The sequence below is a fragment of the Lemur catta genome, chromosome 1, assembly GCF_020740605.2.
Source record: "Lemur catta isolate mLemCat1 chromosome 1, mLemCat1.pri, whole genome shotgun sequence".
Classification (NCBI taxonomy): domain Eukaryota; kingdom Metazoa; phylum Chordata; class Mammalia; order Primates; family Lemuridae; genus Lemur; species Lemur catta.
The window spans coordinates 59,207,369-59,233,148 of record NC_059128.1 but is presented as its reverse complement, the minus strand read 5'-3'; the positions used below and the strand labels follow the sequence as shown (position 1 = coordinate 59,233,148).

At 37.8% G+C, this 25,780-nt stretch overlaps 1 protein-coding gene across 6 annotated transcripts in view; it reads right to left on the bottom strand.

Annotated features, from left to right (window-relative positions):
- The window catches only part of HEATR5A (HEAT repeat containing 5A), a 109,064-nt gene extending 94,846 nt beyond the window's left edge, over positions 1–14,218 (bottom strand). For all 6 annotated transcript variants that reach the window (XM_045569115.1, XM_045569137.1, XM_045569148.1 and 3 more), the window contains exon 1: positions 14,096–14,218. The gene's annotated coding sequence lies outside the window, so the exon portion shown is untranslated. The remainder of the gene's footprint in view (positions 1–14,095) is intronic.
- Between the last annotated feature and the right edge of the window lie 11,562 nt (positions 14,219–25,780).

The window sequence follows — 25,780 nt, the reverse complement described above, 5'->3', positions numbered from 1 at the left end:
AGAAGACACAGGAGGTTTATTTGGTTTGTTTTATTCATCAGCATCTCCTGGATACACGCAGGTGCCGTTTCAGAACAAACACGACATTTAAATGTGTGTGTATATACATATATACACATATTCACACACAAATTTAGAAGATGGCATTGCGATTATGAGCAGAATTTTTTATTTTTAGGAGGCAAATGCTTTACTGCAACTCACTTTCAAATAGTTAAGTAAATCAATCACTCAACCATAAAATATGGCAAAATTTTAACAGTTGAATATAAGTAGTGGCTATGTGAGTAATCATTTTTTACTCTTCTTCATTTTTCTACATTTTTTAAAAGATCACAATAAAAAAGTAGGAAAAATTACGTAAGTAAGTAACTACAAAAAATTACTTCTACTTGTAGGAGGAATAGCAGCCCATTATCAGGAACATTAAACAACAGAGAAGGTACCATACATACAAAAAAAATGGGTACTCCTATTCACTAATGTATCAAAAACAAATCTGAGTAGAATTCCAAACTAAATAGAAACTGGTCATTGAATTTCATAGAACTATAAATAGAATGCTACAGGCACTTAAAGTATTTAAAACGCATGTCTCACGTTCCCCTAAACAAATCTCAATCTTTTACAGAGAAGCCAGTAAGTAAAGATGTATTAGAAAATTATTATAGATGAGAGACATAGGGAAGGCCCTTCTTTCACTTTTTTCTCCCAGAGAGTTTACCAGTATAAAATTAATTAAAGTATTAGATCATCATAATTATTATGTAACTGAAAAGATCGTCTTTAAAAAACAGTAGTCACAAACTGGTTCCCTGTCCACCAAATTTGGCATGTAAGGCACTGGGGGAAAAAATTAGTTGCTAACATTTAAACAAGAGAAGACTACACACAAAAATCTGGGTCTATATTCCCATACAGCCATAAATGGCTTAATCTAAAATGAGCAGGACTCTCCAGCAGGCCACAGTTGCTCCCTAGCCTGCTTTATTCACTTACATTATTTGCCAACTTCTATGGCCTTTTATTTATTTATTTTTTGAGACGGAGTCTCAGTCTGTCACCCAGGCCAGAGTGCAGTGGCATCATCACAGCTCACTGCAACCTGAAACTCCTGGGCTCAAACTATCCTCCTGCCTCAGCCTCCTGAGTAGCTGGGTCTACAGGCATGTACCACCACACCCAGCTAATTTTTACTATTTTTAGTAGAGATGAGGTCTCTCTTGGCCAGACTGGTCTCAAACTCCTGAGCTCAAGTGATCCTCCTGCCTCAGCCTCCCAGAATGCTAAGATTACAGGTGTGAGCCACCGCGCCTAGGTCTCTATGGGTTTTTATTTAAGTTTTATTTAACTTCTTTGGATTTTCTATTTAAGTATTCAACACCTGCTCTTTTCCCGTACTTGTGTCCTCTGGCTTGGGCCAATATTCTAGATTCTATGACACTATCTCAGAAGCCAAAGGACAGCTTTCACCCACCTAACGTTGTCTTCTCAAGTCCATGTGCTGCTTTAGCAAACTGGGTTGTCCCCTCTCATCAGTACTATCCACCTGCCTATTACCATCCATGCATGACAGGGCACTGACAGTGTTTATAAAAAAAAAAGACTTAGGTTATTTTCAGAAATGTAACTTTTAAGGAACAAAGACAAATGCTAACAATGCTAAGAAATTCATTTTTATAGAGACAACATGAATTCTAGATTCTTGCTTTAAAAAAATCCTCCTTTCTGAGAGGCACAATGGTTCACACCTGTAATCCTAACACTTTGGGAGTCTGGGGTGGGAGGATCGCTTGAGGCCAGGAGTTCAAGACCAGCCTGGGCAACATAGTGAGACCCTACCTCTACTTAAAATTTAAAAAACAAAAAAATTAGCTGGGCATGGTGGTGCGTGCCTATAGTCCCAGCAATTCGGGAGGCTGAGTTGGAAGCATTGCTTGAGCCCAGGAGTGAAAGGCTACAGTGAGCAATGATTGTGCCACTGCACACCAGCCTGGGTGACAGAGACTCTGTCTCTACACAAAAATATTAATAAAAAAATTAGCCGGGTGTAGGGGTACACACCTGTAGCCCTACCTACCCCGGAGGCTGAGGTAGGAGAGTTCAAGTTTATGATGAGTTATGATTATACCACTGTACTCCAGCCTGGGTGACAGAGTGTGACCCTGTCTCTTAAAACAGAAACTAACAAAAAAACCCTCCTTTCCTTTCTTAAATTATCAAAGTAAGTTGGCCAAAATACTTACAGTTAAGGATAAAGTTAATAAATGCTAGAAAAATAATTTCTGAAAGAAATCTACTAAATATATGTGGAAGGTGAAAAGCAAGTTTGTACTTAATACCTATGACTGAGGGGAAAAAATAACCTCAGTATCAAAGAGAAAATTTCTTATAATTACCAGGGCAAGTCAAATTCCTATCTTAAGAGTCAAATTAGCCTTTCTAGAGGTCATTAGGACTGCTGAAGAGAGATTTTTTTCTTAGGCAGCAACAATATTGTGGTGTAAAATGATCTATCAAGAAGGAAAAAAGCTAACACAATGTGATAATAAATAATTCAGTAAAAAGTTTGACATCATAAGCAAGGCACAAAGTTATCTCTAATGCCCTCAAATACATTCCTCATAAAAATTACTCCTAAAGGAAGTAAACAATTCTTATTGTTAATCTCACATCTAAATGCCCAAGTCTAAAATGTACCTGAGAGCTCCACATATGCCCTGTCAATGTGATACGCAAACACATTTTGCAAATAACAGATGCTCCTGCTGCTCTTATCTGAAATCTCACTTTAGAAAGATGTGTACAATTTCAGTTAATGTTACCTGCTATAAGTTTTATCATAACTACAACCCTACATATAACTGACAAAAGCATATTTTTCCCTTATTTTCCATTCTTATGTTTCTGTTGAGAATATAAAGTAATTATAAAGTGAACATATATTTAATATATCAACATATGTTTATATATATTTTTCAAAGTATGGTTAGTTGCTACTTGAAAAAAGGATTTCATGAAACAACTGCTAGGCTGGGTGCAGCAGCTTATGCCTGTAATCCCAGTACTTTTGAGAGGCTTGAGGCAGGATTGCTTGAAGCCAGGAGTTGGAGACCTGCCTGAGCAACGTAGTGAGACTCTGTAACTCCAAAAAAAAAAAAGAAAACTTAGCCACGCATGGTGCTACATGGCTTTAGTCCTAGCTACTCAGGACAGGAGGATGAGGCAGGAGGATCGCTTGAATCCAGGAGTTCACGGCTACAGTGCGCTATGATTGTGCCACTGTACTCCAGCCTGGGCGACAGAGCAAGACTCTGTCTCTAAAAACATTAATTAAAAAAAGAATAAAACAACTGTTGCTCTAAATGCAATGCCAGCCATTTTTAAGAGCTACTAATATTTATTGAATATTTACTATAGTCTAGGCTATACTCTAAGTGCTTTACATTTATTTTCTTGACTAATGTGCAAAACTGTCCATAAGGCAATTATCTTTATTAGCACTATTTTACAGATGAGGAAACTGAGGCACAGAGAAGCTAAGTAACTTTGCTAAGGTCACACTGAACCTAGGTTGTATACTTAAGCAATCTGACTCTAGATATATTTGCTCTAACCACAATATACTATGCTGCCACCCTTTCATCCAATCAAACCTCTCAAAAATCCCAGAAGCCAGATATTTTTAAAAAGCTTAGAATTTGCAGATAATTTATAGATAGTATGGCACTATTAATATGTATTATTATACTGTTTTCCAAATACAGAATATCAGGTTCCTTGCTTTAATAGTTTGGGAATCTCTCATTAAAAACAAAGTTAGGGATTTTTATCTAAAAGATTTCCCAGAGTATTTAATAAAGTTAATGTGTATTATGACTCTCCATGAATGTAATAATTAATCAAAACGCTACTAGCAACTAAGGAACTTCTAGACCTAAGCAAGGTGCTCCAAGGAGAAACATTAACATGTACCTGTCATGATCATTTATCCTGTATTTTTAAAGGGTACACAAGAATATTAATTCCATTACTTTACAGCCAAATATTGTATGTGCTTATCCTAGAACCAATAACTGAACTTAGTTATAAAGGCCTTTACATGCTTTTTAGACTACATGTTTCTCTGGGCACTATTTACTTTTTTAATAATAACTGCCGTACTTTGTATATGATAGATACTCCTACTTATTCCATCACAATTTTCATCCCTGAGGTTTTCTATATTGAGAAAAGTAGGCACCGGGAACCAGACCTAATGTACTAATGTCCTGTCCAAATTATGCTTTTCAAACTGGAATGACCCCAGCAATATGCCAATAGAATAAACATGAAGCATATTATTAATACTAGAGGATCAAATTTTACTTAAAGATTTTCTCCTGAACATTAATTTTAAACATTATTTTATATTAAAATACACATTAAATATGCAATATTAGGCAAAATTAATAAAACATTTTAAAATAAAACATGAGACTTAAAAGAAATTCTGAGCATTACAATGCCTTTCTAGATTTCCTTTATTTATTTATTTATTTATTTAGAGACAGAGTCTCACTCTGTTGCCCAGGCTAGAGTGCCGTGGCATTAGCCTAGCTCACAGCAACCTCAAACTCCCGGACTCAAGCAATCCTCCTCCCTCAGCCTCCCAAGTAGCTGGGACTACAGGCACACGCCACCATGCCCGGCTAATTTTTTCTATATATATTTAGTTGTCCATATAATTTCTTTCTATTTTTAGTAGAGACGGGGTCTCGCTCTTACTCAGGCTGGTCTCGAACTCCTGCGCTCAAACCATCCGCCCGCCTCGGCTTCCCAGAGTGCTCGGATTACAGGTGTGAGCCACCATGGCCAGATCTAGATTTCCTTTAACAAAATCACTCCTCTCTGCTGGTAGGAATACTGGTTTATAGAAAACTTTAAGAACTACTAAGCTACTAATAAGTTAAACTACATGAAATTGCCATTTTTATAGGTTAAAAAAATGGCTGAATATTAGCAATTCATGATTCAACTTAAGTACCACGCTCAATCTTCAAAGATCAGACATGGGATATAAGAGGCTAATTTCTATACTTTGCATAGAATTCTTTCCTTTCGCCCAGTGACTTTCTTAGCCTAGAGTAACACGTGTGTGTGAACATTACTGACTACTAATAGAAAAAGGAACCAGCAGGGGGCCAATTTTCCAAGGCCAGGATTGTCTATTCTAAAGTAACTTACTCCAAAGCCACCTCCAAGAGCTGTTAACAACTGTATTACCAACAATAGTTTTAACTCATCTGAAAATGAATTAACTTCAAATTTATGTAGGCAATGGTTTCAAACAAACATACAAGCTGCTGATTATGCCAGTCCTTGTACAAAGTGCTAACATAATTTTCTCCATCTAAGGTTTATAGATCTATTTTGGTAGAGTTGGAAACATTATGTTGAAATTTATTGAGGAAAAAAAGTATTCCTAATCTTATTGGTCATTTAATTTCTTAAAATGATCATATCATTTGCAAGATGGAAAAGAGGAAAATCACAAATAATCAAGGAGGACATCAGATACAAGATAAGTTTATTGGACTGGCTTGTTAGTTTTTTTCCTTCCAGACCACACAAAGAATGATTCCACAAAATGAAAAGATCATTAAGCAGTAAATGAAACTAATTCCAGAATGTATCAAGTGCCTAAAGTTTTGAGATATGTCTCATACTTAAATTTCAATTACTTTCTTTGACTCTCACTTCTCTAGAAGACATCACAACAGCCTCAACTCAGCCTACAGTCTTTAGCTTCTCAGTTTCGTTAAAAAAGCATAAAGTAAGCTTTTGTAAAAAAAAAAAAAAAGCATAAAGTGAGGTGGCATGTGCTTGTAGTGCTAGCTACTAGTAAGGCTGAGGAGTTGGAGGATAGCCTGGGCAACACAGCAAGACACTCACGCCCCCACTCTTAGAAAGGGTAAATAAAAACAACTCTTAAGGACTGCCATACTTCAGGAAGCAAAGATAAGTCTTAAAATCCAAACCTTTTCCCAAAATATAGTAATTAGCTTTAATCTAGAAATAAGCTGGATCATTCTACCCTGACCTTAGATTCTCATTTGTGAGTCTGGCTTTTCAAAATTATAGGTTACAAAACAGGAACTCACAAGTTACACAAAGCATTAGGTCATGCTTGAGATGTTGCCTAAGGAAGGCTGCCCCTGGTAGAGAGAAAATGAAGTCCTTTTGTTACATCTCCTTTTGCTATATAGGCAGGATCCTACAGTTGGTTTGCTGACACATTTAACCATTATACTTCAACAGATTTAGGGTAAAATAGTTACTGAAGCAAGTGATTTATAGTTTTAGAGTTCTTTAACACAGTTATAGCTTGATGATTTTTAAATCTTGTCTGTACTGTGATTCCATCTTTGAGTATGAAATATCCTGCTTCTTTCTTTCCACAGTAATCTCACTATTTTAAAATTTGGCTAAAAAAAATCACTTGTTTCAGAAAAGAGCAGGATAATCTCTGGCAATAAAATTCAAACCTATGGCATTAATCTGTATGAACTTAGTCTTTCTAATTCTCTATAACAACCCTAAATATAAACTGGTTATCATTAGCTAATACTTTAAACTGTTTACTATACAATGATTTAAACTCAATCGGAAATAATTTCATTTAGCTGAATGGTTCAAAATTATATGTATATTAAATCTAATATTATAAATGCAAAAACTTTTATAGCCAATACTGAGATTTTAGAAAAGCTGGTAGTTTTGTATGAATAGTGGCAGTACATGGTCCAACTCTTTTGGAAAACAAAAATGTATCAGATGTCACAAAAATATTAAAATCATTTGACAAAAATATCCAGTTTCTGAAAATTGGTAATGAAAGAAAAAGAAAAATATAAGAAGTAATAAAGTGTTAACTATAGCACTGTAAAAGTAAAAACTGGAAATAACTTTTAAGTCCAACACTAGAGAAATGGTTAAAGTTTGACAGGGTCAAAGAATATTAGGCTCTCATTAAAAACTATAAAAACTACAGATTAAAAGTTTTACATACTAAGAGAGAGACCTAAAAATAAAGCAGTGTTTACCAAAGAGTGCTCTGTAGAATAGTGCCAAAAAATGAGAACAAGTGTTCTGTTGGGAGGGGGTTGGTGGGGAGAATTCAAATCGAAAGACTTTTGGGAAATGCCAAATTTGCAGTTTTCTTTACCAGCATTTTTCCATACATGTAATATAGTAACGTGCACTGTGTATGACAAAAGGGTGTTTTTCAACATGCATTTAATGTTTCTCAACATATTTTAACTATAGACCTCTCCCTGCCAAGAAACTCATGGAATTGGTGTTCTGTAGAATATAATCTTCGAAATACTAATCATTAAAAACTACTATATGTCAGAAAACTTAAAGATTCCTTTTGTTCACACTATGACAGGATTTTTTTTCATTTATTTTTTATTTCAGCTCATTATGGTGGTACAAAAATTCAGGTTATATATATTGCCCATGCCCCCCCATCCCCCCGAGTCAGAGCTTCAAGCGTGTCCATTCCCCAGACAGTGCGCATCGCACTCTTCATGTAGGTATACACCCATCCCTAGCCCCCCGAGTCAGAACTTGAAGCGTGTCCATTCAGGATTTTTTTAAATTAGAAGGAGATGTAACAAGGATATGTATGGCCTTCTACTTACGAGAGGCCATTTCTGATTAACATTTTGGATCAAATTATCTAACATTCGGAATTCTAAATACAAACAGAATCTTCTCTTAGCTACTCCTGGAATATGAATAAAGAAAGAAAAGACAGTTTTAGTTAACTTGGAATATTCAAAATTTATCAGTTCACATAAAAATTTGTGTAATTCACATTTTTTCCCTGAGTCAGGGTCTCGCTCTGTCACCCAGTGGCACATCATAGCTCGCTACAGCCCCCAACTCTTGAGCTCAAGTGATCCTCTCATCTCAGCTTCTGTTATTACTGTAACTACAGGCACTTGCCACCATGCCCAGCTAATTTTTCTTGTTTTTCTGTAGAGATGGGGTCTCTCTATGTTGCTCAGGCTGGTCTTGGACTGCTGGCCTCAAGCGATCCTCCCACTTCAGCCTTCCAAAGCGCTAGGATTACAGGCATGAGCCATTTTTTTGACGCAGAGTCACACTCTAATGCCCAGGCTGCAGTGCAGTGACGTCATCATAGCTCACTGCAAACCTCAAACTCCTGGACTCAAGAGATCTTCCTGTCTCAGCCTCCCCAGTAGCTGGGAACATAGGTACGTGCCACCATGCCTGGCTAATTTGTTTTTTGTAGAGACAAGATCTTGCTATTGCCTAGGGTGGCCTCAAGTGATCCTCCTACCTCAGCATCCCAAAGTGCTAGGATTACTGGCATGAGTCACCACACTTAGCCTATTCACACTTTTAAGTTTGTTTCATATACACACCCTTTCCAAACTAAAAATTACTTGTTGCACCATTAAATTTTAAATTTTTGGAATTCTGAATATAAATTCCTATATAATCAAATAAATTAATATAATCAAATAAATCATGTCTCCTAAGGCATACCACAAAAGCTTAACTATAACATGTACTAGGCACAGCACTAAGATCTTACTTTAATATAGAATGAAAATACATCCAGTGTACCAAGATTCCAAGAATATTTCCTTCAAACTTGGTAGGAATGAGAAGAATGTTGCTTCCTACCACTGTATGATACAAAGCAATAAGAACAGCAAATACAGCTCCAAAAATGGATGGGGATCACATCATATAGGGTATAAAATTTAGAGCGGAAAAGGAAAGAAACAGGAGTTACCAGGATAAGGAATTGATAAGTTAAGGTGAGAAAGGACCAGAGGTGGGGATGGAATTTACTTGGCCTTCCTCTTTTGACTTTTCAAAGTACTACATGTTACTCTTAGGGATGAGAAAAATGGCATAATCTGGATTCAATGAAGGAGAGATTGCCAACGGAAGCCCCAGTTGGAGTATAACTGTTTCTGGGCAGTTCTTCCAGATTTCAAAAGAGAAAACTGAAGTATAAAAGGAAATGTTCTCGTGGGAAGGCCATGCAGTAGGAACCAACTCTAATAAAGCAATAATAGGAAAAGGAATATTTTTTGAAGATCTACTCACTAAAACCTTTTCATTCACTATCATTTAATACTTATAACACTGAAACTCAGTATTATTATTCTCACTTTACAAATGAAGATAATGAGTTAAGAAACCTGTCCAAGGCTAAATTGCTATTTCAGTGGAAGAAAGCGGATAGTAACATCCATGTCTGTCTAGTTTCAACACCAATGTTCCTTCAACTACTTCCTACAGTCTCTACAATAATTGCTGCTATTACTGACACAGTTATTGCCACAGCTGCTAAAGCATCAAATTCTTATAATTTGTTGTTCTTTCTCATCATTTCACTCTCCTCGTATGTCTCCAGTACTTTGAGGCTTTTTGTTAAAGTGTTTTGTCTTCTAGAGACATCAGCTTCCAGAAAGCCCTTTCAATCTGGACAGTAAATCAGTAAGCCACTAAAAGTATTAGTCTTTGGCTGTTCTCGACTATTTTTATCACTCTTCATTCCACATACCACCTCTCCCATCTCCCCTTGGGAAAGGAGATTTCATTCTGGACATTTAGGAATGCCAGAGGCAGATTTTAAGTTTTACTCTTTTTGCATCTTCCACCATACTCATCTGAAAACCACTAGCAATCTAAGTACTCAGTACCTAGTTGAGAATCCAGTAATAGGAAGTAAAAAATAAACAAACAAAAGTCTATATAGTATTGTTTCAGAACTCATGGATTTTATGGATATAAAAGCCTATTTGTTCTTACTTTAGACATGACTAATAACCCAGTTATCTGGGTTCCAGCTAGAGAAAAACATCAATAGTAAAGGAACAAACCCATTGAGAGCAGGAAGAATTCAGAGCAGGCAGTTAACAGTAACAGAACAGACTGAAATACTATTTAATATAGATATTTTAAAAAGCAGAGTAATATGGGGCTACTTAGTGTAATAGCAAAGTATACGAGATGCCAATATTCCCCCAGCACAGCAGGGTTTACAAGAGAGGTCAGGAACTCTTGCTCAATTTTCAAAATAACTCATGCAATCTGCCACCTAGTGCTTCCTAGTTTAGCCATTAGACCCTGCTTGGTTTAGAATCTTCCTTTTCCCCTCTAACTACTCATGGCTCTTACATCCTGGTTAGAATTCACAGACTCACCCTTAATCCACTCCATTGTCTGACATCCTCGCTCTTCCTCTTGGTTCCCATTTTTAATTCACAACATACCTTATAGAATACCTAGCCTAGAACTTAGCTACATTTCTGACCTCTTAGAGCCCCACTTGAGGACTTTCCTTGACAGACACTGCTTCTCACTTCCTGCCACATGTTCAGCTAGGCTCTTAACTTTGCAAGTAGAGCTCCCTGGAATAATTCCATATAACCCTGCCTTCTGGGTGCCACTTTCATGGCCTATCCGTGTAATATAGTAAACATACCATTTATTACATCAAACCTTTAAGTTGGTCTGGGGCATCACTCCATAAATCAAACTAATTGATATTTCTGCAGCTAAAGATAGGCATATTCACCTAAGATGGGATAAACAATGACTTTAAATATTTTTGCATCAGTTGAGGCCATGTTTCACTGCCAAATTTCAAAGGCTTTTGGACTCTGGAATTAAGACTAAAGGATTTTACACCTATGTATTAGTTTTTCTTTTCTTCTGATTTCCTCCCTAAATATTTTAAAGTTTTGGTGTTTCAATGGGTAATTTTAGTTTTTTGGTAACTTTACTTACATAAAAATGTATTACCTGTATTAAGTAAGGTATTACTTTGTGTACAGACACAAAAATATGTATATTGAACATATAGAAACCCACAAATGCAACAGAAAAGGATATAAATGTTGTTGTATATTTACCCATAGAGAAGCATTACTTGGGCAATAAGGACACTAAGTTACTGAAAAAATACATCCATAAAACATTTTATTTAATAAAATTAGCATCATACTATGGTTTTAAGATTGGCAGAAGTGTATGCACAGCTTTAAATATTTAAAATTATCACCTCCAAGTTTTTCTTCTTTTGTGTCACAGATCCAGTTCCAATTTCTTAGGCAGGTAACTAACATAATGCTTTAATATGGCTATATCATGCTTCTTTTCTAGAAATAAGTATCTCTTAAGTTGTTATTATTATTTTTTTAAAAAAGCCCAAGCATTATTCAGGATAATACCCTCTAGTTTCAATATATCTGCTGAGTGTCTGTTTGGAGAGTTCTAACTTTGATCTCATGACCAACTGCTATATCCCTAGATTCCTCTTTAAAAAAATGTTTTGAGTAAAGGCAACTTACTGCTTCTTATGATAAACACCATGAATGATATATTAAAAACAGAGAAGTTTACTAAATGAAAAAATTTTTCCATACCAGATCTAAATTAAAACTAAAAACTAGAAAGTTAGAGAAACATATAAAAACTCTTCCCCTTCCCTAAACTTCCAAAAGACTAGAATTGCTAAAATTATAAAACTTTATACTAGGTAAACGTAGCAGAAAAGGCATGCCCCTCTTCTATCATTATACATCAAGGATCCAGAAGCATTTATGTATCCTAGATTTACCATATATAATAATGAAAAAGCAAGATTAAGAATTAAAACTGAACTTAACCTATTTCCCCCTACAAAAGATTTAATGGTTAAACATTCAGAATTCTAGTACAGGGGCCCACAAATTTTTCTTTAGAGGAACAGTCAGTAAATACTTCAGGCTTTGTGGGCCATACAGTCTCTATCTCAACTACTCATAAACACATCACAGCCGTAAGCAAATAAGCATGGTTGTGTTCCACTAATACCTTGCAGGAGAGATCTGACCCACAAACTGTAGGTTACCAACCACTATTTTAATCCAAAAAATTTAACACTAGAACTAGACAAGGGATTCAATTAAATGAAATAGGCAAGTCTGTACTAATTCCTTGGGCCCCAGTTAATTGATTTCTTAAATGAGATTTAATAACAGTTTCTCACTGTCTCCTTAAAAAGCAGAAGTGCTTTTTATATGAGAGGACTATGGTCATATTAAAGGATTATTCAAACTCTTCAATTATGCTATGGGATAATTCACGAACCACAAAAGACTCAATAAAGCTTTTTTAAAAAATGCAATGTCATTAAACTGGTTAACCAGGATTTAGAATAAAAGAATTTAATAATTTTTTTAAAATCCAGAATTTAACCCTTATTTTATTCACAATTAAGAAAGACTCATGAAGATTATTATAAACTGCCTCTATTTCTTTGAAATAAAGCTAGAAGGAAGATAAGTGCATTGGTTAAAGACAAGTAAAAAAGTAATTTTTTCTGTAGAGAATGTATTTGTTAAAGTAATACAGTTAATTTTAATTAATAATTTAAGAATCAAAAAGGTATTTTGGAGTTATATATTTTTTTGTCACTACAGTCAGATACAGGCTACGCACAGTGGCTCATGCCTATAATCCCAGTCCTTTGGGAGGCTGAGTTAGGAGGATTGCTTGAGCCCAGGAATTTGAGGCTGCAGTGAATTATGATCACACCACTACACTCCAGTCTAGGCAACAAAGCAACTCCATCTCTTAAAAGTCAGATATTAATACAATCATAAATAAAGAAAATGGAAAAGAAAAGTGGCCTAATCTAAGATCCACAAATAGTGGAGGAGCTTAAAGCTAGAATTCAGGTCTCCTGATTTTCAGGTCAGGATTCTTTTCCTATTCCATAGCTATCTATGTAAAATAACTGCATTCCAAGGCACAACAAATCCACCCTCCAGTATTCTCCAACTGTCATTATGTTATAAACTCTACCTGCTTACCCATTTTATTAAAGAAAAACATCAGTAGTATTAAAATGTAACACAAATCTCAGCTTCAATGCTTGCCTAAGATCACTTTCTCAAAGGCATACCATCTAGAACGTTTGGAAAATGAAACAAGACAATTTCCTACCCATACATCTAATGCCCAGCTGTAATGACACTTCTGCTTTCCCCTACACCTTAAATAACTCCATTGAGAATATTTTTTCTCCAAGTTCTTAACTGTACTTGTGGCTACGGCCCCCCGCCCTGTTTTAACCTCCTTAGACTTTTAACGTCTCCTCTAGCCTGTTCATAAAAGGTGAATATTTGCAGAATAAATGAATGCACGTAAAAACACTGTGTTAATTATGACCTTTAATGAAGAACTTCAAGCCATTTGACTAGCATTATCTGACTTGACTGACAGTCAAGAAAATTATCTTAACTTGCCCGATGTATATGTTATTGCGATAAGTACCACAAAAACCTTTTACAAAGTTTCTAAAGACTTTAGAATCACTTGAAATGACGTCGTGCTGGCTGAGAGTAGAGTAAGAAGAAATGTTTACTCATACTGAGCAAATGCTACCTCAGAAAAGTCTCCCTTTCCTTGAGAGAAGGATTGGAAATAGTTATCCACAGAGAAGGCAGTATCTACCCTCTCTCTCCACTGCTCCCTTCTGGAAACTCGTCTCGAAGGCTGCGTGCAGAAAACGCACGGGTCTCCGAGGAGCCCAGCCCGACGGCGGGGTTGGGGCCCGGCTCCCGGCTGGGCACTGGCGCGGCAGGAGCCGCAGGGCGCGTCCGGGGAGCGGCCCGCGGACCAGGAGGGCCCCAACCTGCGGACCGTCCTCGCGCGCCTGGCGCCCGGGGCTCCCGCTGGCGGGCGGAGTCCACGCCTACCTGTTGTGCTCGGGGGAAGCCGGACTTTCCCGGAGCCCGAGAGGAAAGAACGATAGCACTAAACACCAGCCGACCCCGCGCCCTAGTCGGCCCCTCCTCAGCAGGCTCCGGCCCCTTGGGCCACGACACCTAGGCCCCCGACCCGTTCCCGCTCCCGGGGTCCCAGCTTCCTTCGCGACCGCCCCGGGGATCCCCAAGCCGCTCAACTGGCTGTGCTGGCCCGGGGGAGTTGTCCCACCCAGCCAGCGGGCAGCCTGGACAACGCCCCCTTGCGCCCGGAGCCATCCCCTCTCCCGGGATTCCCGACTGCTTGCCTTAGGGAGTCCCCGTCAGCTCAGCGCCCGTCTGAGTCCTGCCACGTTACCGGCTGCTCTGCAAAGCAAGGCAGCGCCTGGATTTGCCGGGGACCGCGACTGGGAGGCAGAGGGGCGGGAGGGGCGCGCGCGGGGCGGGGCCGGAAAGCTAGCAGCAGCGAGCACGGCGGGAGCTGGCGATTGGGAACGCGCCCTGCGCCGCGCCGCGGGTTCTGAGGCCCCGCCAATCGGCTGCCGAGCCATCGAGTGCCTACTCTGGCAGGCATGACTGCTCCACCGCCGAAGGAGCGATGGAGGAGACCGCGGCCCTAAAGGAGGCGAGGGCAGCGGCTTTGCAGTCCGGAGATTCTGGCCACACTATTTTTGTTAGTTTTTCTTGCAGGCCAGAACCCGTGGGTGCAGTATTGGGGCATCTGAAGGCAAAGACACAGCTGGAGCCTGGAGAAATTCAGACAGAGCCCGTGCTGTGGGTGTAGATGGTGGAATGCTACACGTGGAAGGGACCCTTGGGAGCCTTGACTGTGGAGCCTGAGGTAAAGTGACTTGCTCAAGGTCACACACTGAGTCGACAGCCTCTTGGCTTGAGTCATGTACGTTTTCCCACTATAGTCAGCGTTTTGAATATAATTATTCAATTTTTATTTTTAATCAATCTCAAACTTACAAAAAATTTGCAAGTATAATACGAAGAACTTTTTTTCCTGAACTTTTAAGTTGCTGACACCACGCCATATTGTCCCTAAGTATCTTTTACATAATTACAATATAACTATCAAAATCAAAACAGTTACGTGATACATTATGTTTTGCCAATTGTCCCAATAATATTCTTTACGGTAAAAAGATTCAGTTCGGAATCAAGCATTGTATTTACTTGTCACATATCTTTAGTTGCCTCTAATCTGGAACACTTCTTCAGTCTTACCTTGACTTTCATATCCTTGACACTTTTGAAGATTCGTAGCCAGTTATTTTTGTAGAATGGCCTTCACTTTAGGTCTGTGTGATATTTATTCATGATTTCAGACTACGTATGACAGGACAGAGTCCTTTGACAGGGCTCTCACAGATGTCATGCTGTTTACTTCTCATTGCATCTTATCAGGTGGCATGATTTTAATTTCTCTCATTACTGATATTTACTTTAATAAGGTGGTATCTGCCAGGCTTCTCCACTGTAAAGTTATTTTTTTCCCCTTTGTAATTAATATTTTGTGGGGCAGTCTTTTAAACTGTCTTGCCTCAAGATATTTGTAAATTTCTTATTTCTCATCACACTTTCAATCACTATATTTATATTAGTATTGATCCAGAGTTTCCTGTTTTGTTAATTGGGTTATAATCTGTTTCTATCATTATTTATTTTGATGGTCAAATTGTCCCAAGTTTGGTCAGTAGGAGCCCCATTCATTCTAGCTTCTGTGTTTTTGTGTGTGTGTTTTAAATTCTTTAAATATTTTAAAGCATTTTAAAAATACAAAGTTAAAAGAGTTTTATATACCATATATGCATCATCCAGATTCTACATTAATGTCTTGTTATTCTGTGCCCTTTTGACACATCCCATCATTCTTTGAGCACTCCCTTACTTTCTGGCACAATATGATGTTCCAGGGTCATCTTGTCCCAGCCTTGGGCACAGCCATTTATCCAGGAGCCCTGATTCCTTATAATGAAGAATGGTATTTAGAAGCACTAAGTGTGCTCACTGCTACTGGGGTATCACAGCCCAGGCTGTCTCAGTGGATGCAGCTAGGGAATATTTATCTATATACATATACTTACACACATTTATAGCTATATTTCTTTAACAATATATACTGAAAAATCATATGTTCACAGTAATACCTTCAATCCAGCAACAGTTCATTCTAGTTTCTGCCCTTCCACATTTATAACTACTTTCTCCTATGGAGAGAAACCTGGCCCCCATCATCCTTCAGATATTTACTTATTTGAACACACCCCTATAGGTAAGCAATCACCCATAGCTGCCATCTGTTCCTTTGGAGGATGCTGCCCTTACCCCTCTAAGGTTCTGAAATCCCAAAATTAGCTACCTCAAACCCCCCACATCTATTTCCTTACTCCTGGTCCCACACCCTGTATTCATGTCCAGCCCATAAGCCCTCCTCACCCTGCTCAGACCCCAACATCCCTTGCCAAGCATCCCCCTTGGCATCCTCCTTACTCCACTTAATATATGTAGACATATACACTACATATATATTAGTCATATATTATTCTTTACCGAACCACACACACTATATGTATATGTTATATATATATGTTTTATATAACATATATATGTAGTGTGCATGGGGTTTTGTAAATAATACACAGGCACCATATAATGTATATATACAGTGTGTGTATGTATGTATAGGGTACTGTAAAGAACAATATATATACCTAATATATGATATATTTATATATTATATATAGGATACATATTGTGTGTATGTGTATAGGGGATTGTATAGTAACCTAAAAAAGGTACAAAAGTATTATAGCATCCTAAAGGAGAGGGCAATTACTATGAAATTTAGTTGAGCAGCCCATGAAGGGTTTAAAGAAAGAGATGATATTTAAAATGGGCTTTGAAGGGTACATAAGAATGGATGAGTAGGATATGCTCTATTAGATATTGAAAAAACTCTGGAAATTAGTTTCAGTGGGCCCAAAGCAGAGAAAGTAATTCATTTTGACTGAGTATGTGGTACAAAAATAACGCCAATAGAATTTTAGAGCTAGAAGGGATAATATGTATCACTGAGTCCAACCACTAGTTTTATAAAAGATTCAAAGATGGCTCCAAACTTTGATCTAGGTGACTAAGACAATGAATTTAGAAGATAGAATCAGTATGGAGGGGAAAATAATGAGTTTAATTTTTAAAATGTCACATTAGAGGTGACAGTAAAAGCTTCTCAGGAGAAATGTGGGACCACAGCTTAGAAGAGGGGTCAGAGCTAGAGATGTAGATTCAGAACTTTTCCACCTGAAGCTGACAACTGACACAATGAAAAAGAAAAAAATAAAGAGTGAAAACAAGGACATAACTCTGAAAAACACCAGTTTCATTACCTTAATTAAAGGGAAATGTGTCCTATTTTTCAACTACTTTTATACTTTGATTATACATTGTTCAATCTCAAATTGAAATTTTGAGTAACAGTAAAGAGGCAGCTGTATTATAATTAGTAGAAAGAACATAGCTTTGGAATCTATGACTTGTGTTCAAATTCTAATTATACCAGTTAGTAGGCATGACCTAGGGAAAACCACTTTGCATCTCTGAAGCTCAGTTTCCTCACTTATAAAATGAGAATACTATCTCTTTCCCTGGGGTGTTCTGAGGATTTGAGATACAATATAAATAACTAGCATATTGCTCATTGCCAAATGATAGCTAGAATTATTAGTCATTTACCTTAACTCCCCACCCCCAACTCACTCCAGCTTGTCAACTCAATTGGTATCACTGTCTGGCATACAGAAGGCACTTTAGATATTTGTTGAAGGAATGAAGAATTTTATATACTTCTATTTATTTTATACTCATCACTATAAAGCATTATACTGCATTTTCTTGGCTTTCTATAACAGAATAATTTTCCCATCAATAAATGAAACATGCTCAGAAGTAGAACTGATGGTATTTAATGGTGTATTTAAAAATCAGAAAGTCAGCCAGTGGTTACCCATTTAACTTGCTATGTGATATCCTATTTTAATTTATTGTTCAAACATATCTGATGCAATGATTTTACGTTCCAACCAGCATACATTTGGGAAACTGAAAATAATAGATTACCTTTAAGATTACTTCTACCCCTGCAATTATAAAATTCAATGATGGTAGAACAATATTGCTCAAACAATGGAATTCTAGTGACCCATGGAACTCTGGGGTCCTCCTCTTGATTATACACCTCAAAAGGTTAATAGAAGTTCCTTTAAAAGCTATTCTTAAAGTTGAGAAACACTACAGATTAATATATTAAAGCCATTTCTTAGAGATGTTATGCCTATTATTAGGCTGCATCTAATGCACTGTTTCCCAAACTATTTGCCCATATCTTTTTTCTTTTTAAAGGAATGGAAACTAACAGCTTTTAGAACTAATGTTCCCAGGAGCAGAATTTGGAAAAAGTACCTCTGGAACTTTGTTACTAGTGACCCACTCTAGTTGTGCCAGGTTGCTTAATGTTGACAGAACCATTGAGGAGACTGGAGTGTACATGTGACAAGCTCATGTCACAAAATTCATGGGTTGGGCACAGCTGCCACTCTGTTGATTTCAGTGTGCTCTGAAGCCTGAAATGACAGATACCCCACTCTAACAAAAGATCCGCTGGCCCTTTGTGATACAGCTTTCCACTTTTTGGTCTATCAAGCATTATTGTCAATATACTGCCGAGCTTGCTGTAATCTGTGACAGTTTGTAGCACCAAATTTCTAGTGAGAACTTTTGACCATGGGTAGGATTTCCCTTAGTAGACAAACTACCACTGTAAATATTCAGTCAAGAAGCGCTTAAAACATAGCAGCAAAATCTTGACCTCTGGTGGTAAGTAACAGCAGGCCATTTAACCTGAAGGAAGCGATTAAACTCAGGCTGGTGCTTCTAAGCAGGAATACTGAGCAAAGGTAGGTCAATCTGCAACTATGGATTTGATAATACTTTACACAAGAAATGAATGCAATTATGTTCATACCTGACTAGGACACCTAAGGTCCCTTCAAAATCCTCATTCTCTGATCAGATAAAGAAATACAGTGCTTTACATGTGCCTAAACTTTATTGTTTTGTTGCATAGTTGTTGTCGTATTTTATAAACAAGCCTTTTTTTTTTTTTTTTTTTTTTTGAGACAGAGTCTCACTTTGTTGCCTGGGCTGGAGTGAGTGCCGTGGCGTCAGCCTAGCTCACAGCAACCTCAAACTCCTGGGCTCAAGTGATCCTCCTGCCTCAGCCTCCCAGGTAGCTGGGACTACAGGCATGCGCCACCATGCCCAGCTAATTTTTCTATATATATATATATATTTTTTTTTTTTTTTTTTTTGAGACAGAGTGTCACTTTGTTGCCCGGGCTAGAGTGAGTGCCGTGGCATCAGCCTAGCTCACAGCAACCTCAGACTCCTGGGCTTAAGCGATCCTACTGCCTCAGCCTCCCTAGTAGCTGGGACTACAGGCATGAGCCACCATGCCCGGCTAATTTTTTTGTATATATATTTTTTAGTTGGCCAGATAATTTCTTTCTATTTTTAGTAGAGACGGGGTCTCACTCTTGCTCAGGCTGGTCTCGAACTCCTGACCTCGAGCGATCCACCTGCCTCGGCCTCCCAGAGCTAGGATTACAGGCGTGAGCCACCGCGCCCGGCCTATATATATTTTTAGTTGGCCAGATAATTTCTTTCTATTTTTAGTAGAGACGAAGTCTCACTCTTGCTCAGGCTGGTCTTGAACTCCTGACCTTCAGCGATCCACCCGCCTCGGCCTCCCAGAGTGCTAGGATTACAGGCGTGAGCCACTGTGCCTAGCCAACAAGCCATTTTATAAGCAACCTCTTTGGACTGCATTATCCTCCTATGGAAAATTAGCATGTTGTATTAGGTCTCTCTAAGATCTCCAGTTTTAAAATTCCAATATTCTATTGTTACCCTTATAAAAATCTCTTCAAAGTAAATAGAGCAGCTATTATTTTGAAGAAATGTAAACCAGGGCCCAGAATCGCTAACTGGTTTTCCGTGTTTGGAACAAGATTTTAGAAGTAAGATTTTAAAACCAGGCCCTCTAAATCCTGTCAGATATCTTTTCCATATGATCATAGTTTATATATTCAAAACTCCATGCAATGTGTTAAACTGATAACAAACCCTTAAAAGTCTTTCTTTTGTGTATATAGTCACACATTTATTTTAGGTATATGGTCACATATTCATTTTAAAATATTAACATCAACTTGAAAATACAATTTTTCTCCTGTGGTAGGTAAGTGTACTTGGGAAGGGCTGAAAAGTACTTTAAATGATTCTATAGTCTGTTATGATTACCCTTTCCCCTCATATCTGGCTTTAAAATCTCATGGTTAGAATCATTCTTCTGGTTTTCTTTTTTTCTTTTTTTTTTTTGGAGACAGAGTCTCACTCTGTTGCCCCAGCTAGAGTGCAGTGGTGTCAGCCTAGCTCACAGCAACCTCAGACTCCTGGGCTTAAGCAATCCTTCTGCCTCAGCCTCCTGAGTAGCTGGGACTACAGGCATGCGCCACCATACCCGGCTAATTTTTTCTATATATTTTTAGTTGTCCAGATAATTTCTTTCTATTTTTTAGTACAGATGGGATCTCACTCTTGCTCAGGCTGGTCTCGAACTCCTAGAACTCCTGACCTCGAGCGATCCTCCGGCCTCGGCCTCCCAGAGTGCTAGGATTACAGGTGTGAGCCACCGCACCCAGCCTCTGGTTTTGATTAAAAAAGACAGGAAGAGAAACTTCAGGAAGTCAATGTTAAGATGCTGTAACCTGAGGTGGGAGAGAAGATCCTGGAGATTGCCTCTGGCTTATTTCTTGAATACAGTTTTCACCTTGGAAGGCAGGGAAGATGTGACCCTGAAAGAGTGAACAGCAAGACAGGAAGGTTCCAATGAGAAGGTGAAGATGAGGCAGCAACACACCTGCAGTGGCTAGAGAGAGCCAGGATAATGGGATCCAGGGCAGACTCTAAGTAGTGGGAAGGAGGTGTCTGTGGGGAATCAATACAAGTGGGGCTGAAAGTGTTAGAAGAGAGTCTTTGGTCTGCTTGTCAGTTTTTCCGTGCCAGAAAGTCCCTGATGGGAACCACAGGAAATACCATCATAAGCCAAATTAATCACAAAGTTAACCTATCAAGGCGAAGGAGCAAAAGTTAGTGACATTACCAGCCCACTTCTAAACATGAGCCAACACCCAAAGAATGGGATAGGTCAAGCTAGAGCTAGAAATGAGGAGGAAGGCTATGTTAACTAAATATTACAGAAACCCTCAACTTCTGCTGGAGCTCTTTCTTTAGGCAAGGCAACTGTTTCCATGTAGACAAGTAACTGAAGAAAATAAGTTAGTGATTCCATTTAGGGATGTTTCATCCTTTAAAGAAGTAGCATACGAGGCATCCCACAGAAATCTTATTCACCAATTAGAGATATATTTGAATGTGAAAACTGACAATGGATGATCATCCACTTAAAAACCAAATATTTTAGAATAATCATCACATGACAACATGGAGACCCACAGAATTTGTAATAAAATTCATAATTTGAGATTACTTGTTTAGCTCAAGAAATTGAACTTACCCAGCAAAAAAGCGAAACTCTACATAATTGAGTATTCTTGCTGAATTATCATATATGAAGGAAAACTATACAATTATAAAAAGTACCTGTGGGAATTCTTATCAGTTACTGTGTTTAGGAATATAGATATACTATTAACTGCTTTGGGACTCACTATTCTTGAAGCAAATCGTAATAAAAATTACTTCAAATGTCAAACTTCTGGTTTAGCTGTAAACTTAAAGGAGAGAACTTTATCTAGATGCAAATAAATTTAACTGACCAGTATGAACAATAGCTACAAATTAAATTACCCATGTAATATGGTTAAGGTAATCAGTGGAGCCTGAGTCAGGAAGAAAAAGAAAAATGTTAATAATATGGAATAGAATTATATACTCTTGAATTCAATTTGCCAACCTAGAGGCATTCACAGACCAGAGCACAAATCTACTTATAGACCATACTTGCTTATCTTAATAACATTTTATTGACTTACACTTTTCTGCTTTTGTTTGCTTCCTCTCCCTTATACTCTATGAGACCAAAGTCAAGACAGACATTTTCTTAAATATATATAATAACATACTAAATTTTTAAAAAGCAAAATATAAATTTCTTTATGCTAATTGAACTACGTTAAAATGTGTGTTAAGATCAAAGATTATAAAGGAACAAAAAGGAAGTAATTGTATTTGAGCAATTAGATTATGAGCTCTTTTATCCTTTCAATATTTGTAATTGTTATACAGCTTTCACAAAAAAGGGGAAGTGTTTTTAAAAGTTTTCTCTTTATAATTTCCTGGTGCAATTTTTTGCCCTTTGGAAAGGTACTTTACACATAGTATGTGTGTGTTCAACACAAACTTGAGTAAGTGTACAAAATGTCAACTAAAATTGCTGGCAGATTTCCTTTGGGGAGAAGCCAAATGATGGCACTGGCTGGGGTGAGGTAAAATAAGTCAGTATTTACTCATCCACCTGTCCAGGAGCCTCTAATTGCCTATCCTGCTTCCTTGAGCTGGAATTAGAGGTTTATTAGGAGGGTGTCCATATAACTTATTGTCTACTGAGACACTTTTGCGAGTGAAAAGGAAAGCTATTAATAAACATGTTGAGTTCTCAGATATGACACCTGAAGCAAAAGCAACTAAAGGGAAAAAAATAGATAAATTGGACTTCATACAAATTAAAAACTTGTGATTCAAAGGACATTATCAAAAAAATGAATAGATAACCCATAAAATGGAGGAAAATATTTGCAAATAATTTATCTGATAAGAGTCTAGTAAGTAGACTATAGAAAGAACTCTTACAATCAATGATAAATGCAATTAAAAAACAGGCAAAGAATTTGAATGAATATTTCTCCAAAGAATATATACAAATGGGCAATAAGCACATGAAAATACATTCAACATTGTTAGTCATTAAGGAAGTGTAAAGTAAAACCACAATAAGATACCACTTCACACCCACTAGGATGACTATAATTTTAAAAAATGGAAAACAACAGGTTTTGATGAGGAAGTAGAGAAATTGGAACTCTCATGCACTGCTAGCAAAAATGTAAAATGATGCAGCTGTTTTGGAAAACAGTTTGGCAGTTTCTCAAAAAGTTAAACATATTCTAGGGGATGGACATGCTAGAAACTCTGACTCGGGTGGGGCAAAGGCAATATACGTAACCTAAACATTTGTACTCCTGTAATATGCTGAAATAGTTTTTAAAAAAAGTTAAATATAGAGTTACCATATGACCTGAAAATTCCACTTCTAGAAGTGGTGTACACCCAAAAGAATTGAAAACATACATGCACATGACAAACTTGGACTCAAATGTTCATAGAGGCATTATCTGAAAATGTGGAAACAGTGCAAATGTCTGCAGGCATAATTCATTTTATTGCACTTCACTTTATTGTCCTTCCCAGACATTGCATTTTTTTAAAACAAATTGAAGGATTGTGGCAACTTTTTCATTATTATATCTGTTACGGTGATCTGTGATCAGTGATCTCGATGTTACTATTGTAATTGTTTTGGAGTGCCACACACTGTGCCCATATAAGACAACGAACTTAATTGATAAATGTTGTGTGTGTTCTGACTGCTCTATCGACCAGCTCATTCCCCAGTCTCTGTCCCTCTTCTCAGGCCTCCCTATTCCCTGAGACTCAACAATATTGAAATTAGGTCAGTTAATAACCCTACAATGGCCTGTAAGTGTTCAAGTGAAAGGAAGAGTCACACATCTCTCACTTTATTTATTTTTATTTATTTATTTATTTATTTATTTATTTATTTATTTTGAGACAGAGTCTCACTCTGTTGCCCAGGCTAGAGTGCCGTGGTGTCAGCCTAGCTCACAGCAACCGCAAACTCCTGGGCTTAAGCGATCCTACTGCCTTAGCCTCCTGAGTAGCTGGGACTACAGGCATGCGCCACCATGCCCGGCTAATTTTTTTCTATATATATTTTTAGCTGTCCAAATCATTTCTTTCTATTTTTAGTAGAGACGGGGTCTCACTCTTGCTCAGGCTGGCCTCGAACTCCTGACCTCGAGCGATCCACCTGCCTCGGCCTCCCAGAGTGCTAGGATTACAGGCGTGAGCCACCACGCCTGGCACATCTCTCACTTTAAATTCAAAAGTTACAAATGATTAAACTTAATGAGGAAGGTATGTCAAAATCCAAGACAGCCTGCAAGCTAAGTCTTTTGGGTCAAACAGCCAAGTTGTCAATGCAAAGAAAAAGTTCTCAAAAAAATTAAAAATTCTACCCTGATGAACACACAAATAATAAAAAAGCAAAACAACATATAACTGATATGGAGAAAGTTTAATTGGTCTGGATAGAAGATCAAACCAGCCACAACATCCCCTTAGGCCAAAGCCTAATCCAGAGCAAGGACCTAACTGTCTTCAATTCTGTGAAGGCTGGGAGAGGTGAGGAAGCTGCAGAAGAAAAATTGGAAGCTAGCAGAGGTTGATTCATGAGGTTTAAGGAAAGAAGCCATCTCCATAACATAAAGTGCAAGGTGAGGCAGCAAGTGCTGATGGAGAAGCTACTGCAAGTTATCCAGAAGATCTAGCTAATGTCACTGATATAGGTGGCTACACTAAACAACAGATGTTCAATGTAGACAAAACAGCCTTCTATTGGAAGAAGATGATGTCTAGGTCTTTCATAGCTACAGAGGAAAAGTCAATACTCAGCTTCAAATCTTCAAAGGACAGACTGACTCTTTTGTTAGTGGCTAATGCAGCTGGTGACTTTAAGCTGAAGACAGTGCTCATTTGCCATTTTGAAAATCCTGGAGCCCTTAGGCATTATGCTAAATCTATTCTGTCTGTGCTCTATAAATGAAACAACAAAGCCTGGGTGACATCACATTTGTACACAGCATGGTTTACTGAATATTTTAAGCCCACTTTTGAGCTTTCTCAAAAAGAAAGATTCCTTTCAAAATATTACAGCTCCATGACAATGCACCTGGTTACCCAAGAGCTCTGATGGAGATGTACAAGGAGATTAATGTTGTTTTCATGCCTGCTAACACAGTATCCATTCTGCAGCCCATGAGTCAAGGGCTAATTTCAACTTTCAATTCTTGCTATTTAAGACATACGTTTTCTAAGACTATAGCTATCATAGATAGTGATTCCTCTGATGCATGTGGCAAAGTCAATTGAAAATCTGGAAAGGACTCAACATCCCAGATGCCATTAAGAACAGTTGTGATTCCTAGGAGGAGATCAAAATATCAACATTAATAGGAGTTTGGAAGAATTTGATCCCAACCCTTATGGATCACCCTTAGAGATTTAAGACTTCAGTGAAGGAAGTAACTGCAGATGTGGTAGTAATAGCAAGAGAACTAGAATTAGAAGTGGAGCCTGAAGATGTTACTGAATTGCTGCAGTCTCATGATAAAACAAATGGATGAGGAACTGATTCAATGGATGAGCAAAGAAAATGGTTTCTTGAGATGGTATCTACTCCTAGTGAAGGTGCTGTGAAGATTGTTGAAGTGACAATAAAGGATTTAAAATATTACATAAATTTAGTCAATAAAGCAGCAGCAGGGTTTGAGGGAATTGACTTCAATTTTGAAAGGAGTTCTACTGTGGGTACAATGATATCAATAGCATTGCGCTACGGAGAAATCTTTCATGAAAGGAAGAGTCAATCTATATGGCAAACTTCACTGTTGTCTTATTTTAAGAAATTCAGCCTGGGCAACATAGCGAGACCCCTATCTCTATAAAATTTTATAAACAAAAAACTTAGTTGATATGGTGACATGTACCTGTAGTCCTAGCTACTTGGGAGGCTGAGGCAGGAGGATCGCTTGAGCCCAGGAGTTGGG